This window comes from Micropterus dolomieu, linkage group LG13, assembly GCF_021292245.1.
Source record: "Micropterus dolomieu isolate WLL.071019.BEF.003 ecotype Adirondacks linkage group LG13, ASM2129224v1, whole genome shotgun sequence".
In the NCBI taxonomy this organism is placed as follows: domain Eukaryota; kingdom Metazoa; phylum Chordata; class Actinopteri; order Centrarchiformes; family Centrarchidae; genus Micropterus; species Micropterus dolomieu.
Window position 1 is genome coordinate 19,363,789 of NC_060162.1, and position 4,189 is coordinate 19,367,977.

The following is a 4,189-nucleotide window of genomic DNA, read 5'->3' on the forward strand; positions in this document are numbered from 1 at the left end:
ATTTCATTTTCCAACAGGACTTGGCACCTGCACACAGTGCCAAAGCTACCAGTACCTGGTTTAAGGACCATGGTATCCCTGTTCTTAATTGGCCAGCAAACTCGCCTGACCTTAACCCTATAGAAAATCTATGGGGTATTGTGAAGAGGAAGATGCGATACGCCAGACCCAACAATGCAGAAGAGCTGAAGGCCACTATCAGAGCAGTGCCACAGTCTGACACATCGCATTGCTGCAGTAATTCAGGCAAAAGGAGCCCCAACAAAGTATTGAGTGCTGTACATGCTCACACTTTACATGTTCATACTTTTCAGTTGGAAAAAAATCCTTTTTTTGTATTGGTCTTAATTAATATTCTAATTTTCTGAGATACTGAATTTGGGATTTTCATTAGTTGTCAGTTTTAATCATCACAATTAAATGAAATGAACATTTGAAATATATCAGTCTGTGTGTAATGAATGAATATAATATCCAAGTTTCACTTTTTGAATGGAATTACTGAAATAAATCAACTTTTTGATGATATTCTAATTATATGACCAACACCTGTATATTTATTTAGAAATTCTAAATGATCAAATATAGAGATCTGAAATAGATCTCAGTCATGACAGCTCACAGTTACTCTCATAATCAATTCCTCTTTAGTGGTTTTGCCAACAAAACAAAAGCGCAAGAAGCTTGTTCACTGTAATGCCGTACTTGGAGTTGAACTAAGCTTTTACTTTGAAAAACTCTGAACGACAGTAAAAGAGTCTGTAGCCTGCTTGACACACCTCTGAAAGAGCCGTCAGAAAACGTGATTCCCCTAAATGTCCTCTGCCTGGAGATACTGGGGAAATGAGATAGCGTCCGTAGGTTGATGGATGCGGATCAAACACCGAAACAAAAACAGTGCAGTACATGCCATGATCTGAGAAACATTCACTGCAGAATCCATTTGTTGAAGAGAGAGAAAAAAAGCTGTCTCAAGGTGGAGTCAAACCCCCAACCTTTGGGATGTGAGTCTTACTAACTGGGTTAACCAAATTACACGTTAATGGATGTCAATATTATGACTTATATTCTCGTCCACCATCTAACGGTTGAAAATATTGATCTGATGCAAAACTTATTTGCAGACCCCTGTAGTAAATTATTACTACTTCTTCTTCTTCTAATGTACATATTCAAAATAGTGATAAGTGTCTGCACTGCCTGAATTCTACGTCTGTGTGTAGAATTCACTGTGCGTGAATTCTTTGTCTGTTTTCAGCTACTGTAGAAACATGACGATGCAATGTGGCTATGTCCATGGAAGGGGGGACCCGCGGTAATGTAGACATAAATGCTTATTATGTACTATGTACTGTATTATGTTTATACACCACTGAAAACATAGTTATGGATCTTTCTGTCGATAGATCCTCAGAAATATTACACACTGTACCGTTAAAGGATAATTCTGGTTAAGCAAAACCAACACTGGGCACTGTAGTTGTTAGCAAATATTACTCAAACAAAAGTCAATAGTTTATTTGTTGGGGACTATTTTAAGTGGCAGATTAATAGTGAGGATTCAGTGAGAATTTGAGATATAAATAAGCTACTGTGCCCATGTTCAAGGTAGAAACAGTGGAGGTCAATAGCACAGAGGAATACAATATATCTGGCTTTGGTGAGAGAGGCAAGTAGGAACAATTCACTTGTGGTTTTGATCTTTTAATGGGATTTGTTGATAATAACAAAAACATAAAAACCAGACTTATCTTATAATCTCACCTTCGAATGTTTAGCAACACTGGTCATCAGCTACTTCACTGACACTTCACACACATTACAGCACAGCTTCTGGTGAGAACATCTGCCCCAGCAGTAGTTTGTTTAAGAGCCAGCCTTCCTTATTCAAACATTTCAAAGTACAGGAGGATAGTCTGCAGAGCATGATACTTCTCAGTCTCCTTGGCAACAGGTCCAAAGACTCCTTCTCCACATACAAATAAACAAATGTGCATATGAGAACATGCGCAAACACACACACACACGGTTCAGCCCTCTCACAATCTGAGGTGTGAGATTATGTGAGAAGTATTTACTTCCCACCTGACAAGAAAACAAGTGAGTGGTGAGTTAAAGAGCTTTTAATTTGCTGCATTTGTTGTGTTAACAGTGATATAATGGTCACAACGCACTACTGTTAACATGATTTGCAACTTTTGGTACATTACAAATGATCTCAGCACACACATTGTCAAGAGCCAGCACATTGTGAATTGTTCTTGTTTAGATTTGGGCACACTTGCTGGAAAATCATTGTTTATGTAGTGTGGATTTTTTTTTTCTTGTGTGTGTGTGCAGGTTTGTGTGTCTGGTGCAATAACCATTTTTCACATTCCACAGTGCAGTGCCAGAAATGATTAGAAAAGCAAAAATAAAATGGGTGAAATCAGTAAAAAAATTATATAACAAAATACTATTTCAGAGGAGTGTCCTGTGTCCACAAGAGAAGGAAATACTCAAGTCTTGATGTAAAAGTAAAAATAGCTTTATAGAGTGATTCCAAGGGAAAGTATCCACATGGTAGCAAAGAAGGAACTGTACTTTGGTATCTTAAGAACTGTCTAACATCTCACTGATCCCATGGCACACTTTTTGAGAGTTGGATGCTGAGATCCTTTATGTAAAATAGTCATTTGATGAACAAAGATAGATAGATAGAGCAAGGATACAATGACTAACTTCTGAATTAATTCTGTCCATCTTCTCCACTTCATGGTTGCCACAGTTCTTTTCTGCAATGCCTTTGATTCTCCCACATCCCATTGTTTGAGCCACTATAAAGTGTGCATTATTTTGCATTTTCAACTACACACTCTTACACCTTTTAACAGCACCTGAAATTGAGTGATATGGTAGCTGTTGAAGGCAACGCTAATCTAATTACAATGTGATAGCGTCAAGAGACAACTACGCCTTTCCATGGACGTCTTTGACAGGAACATAAACTTTGTTTGGATAAACTATAGCCAGGTTTTCAGACATGCATCAGGTAGGCAGTTTTTGCAGCCCTGTAAATCAGGAAGTTTCCCAGATGGCGAGAAAGCATCTTCTAATTACAGCTCACATCAGATGAGTCAGTCAGTCCTCCTACATCGTCTGTCTGCCTGTTTGTTTTTGTTTATCAGTCAGTCTCAGAGTCCAATATCTATCTATCTATCTATCTATCTATCTATCTATCTATATACATATAGACAAACATAGATGTGTTAATGCTAGGTGTGTAACGAGAGACTTAAACAATGAGACGAGATGAGATTGGGTTCACGAGATCGAGACTTGACTAGATTTTAATACTATTTTGCTGAATTTTATGAAAATGTGGGGCATTAAACACTTTATTTCCTGCATTATGATTAATTTATCTGCACCAGTTTATGGTGATTTTTTTTATTTTTATAAAGAAAAATTAAATTCAGGTGGCAGGTGATAATTCAAACTCTATAGCGTAACTATGACAGAATATTATGCAGTGCAGCTCTCAGGCATTCTGTGCTGCTTTCAGACCTGTTTCTCCAGAAGATCAACTTTTCTATATAAAACCCTGCTGAGTCATGATTTAGTCACCTCAATGAATAAATTATAACATTTTTATTTAGTTATAAACTCCTGGACTTTAATAGCTCCTGTGTTTTAGCAGTTTTTCTGCACATGTTCAAAACTATCTACACCTTTGAAATTTCTCCCACAAATCTGTGTTCTCTGACATGTCCAGAAAAAAGTCACAAGAGACTAACGTCATCATTTGAGAAGTCTACCTGCCCTATTCTCTCATGTGCGTTACGTTATTTATTCGCTGGTAGTAATGTCATCCCCTTCAGACTGTTTGACCGACGCAGTTTGGGACTGCATGTTGATTGTGAAACCAAAAGTAAATTAAACGTTAACTTTAGCAGCTCAGATAAAGTGTAGCTCACAGTTCCAAACAGAACAAGGCTGGCTTCTCTTTTTAGATGTTTATGTTGCAAAACTCTACCAGCTATGTTACCACTCGTAACAGCTGTCTGGACTCACAGTACGAGCGGGTTACGCCGGTGTGGCATCAGCTGGACGGAGTTGATTCGCTCAGTGAGTCTTATCAGTTATACATTTGTATTTCACTGCGTGACAAAATTAATGTGTGGCATAACAGCGTGTGAAAAATGTAATT

At 37.8% G+C, this 4,189-nt stretch overlaps 1 protein-coding gene across 1 annotated transcript in view; it reads left to right on the forward strand.

Annotated features, from left to right (window-relative positions):
• Window positions 1–4,189, forward strand: part of si:dkey-247m21.3 (5-hydroxytryptamine receptor 4) — a 74,524-nt gene that overhangs the window by 23,938 nt on the left and 46,397 nt on the right. The gene's annotated exons all lie outside the window — the stretch shown is intronic.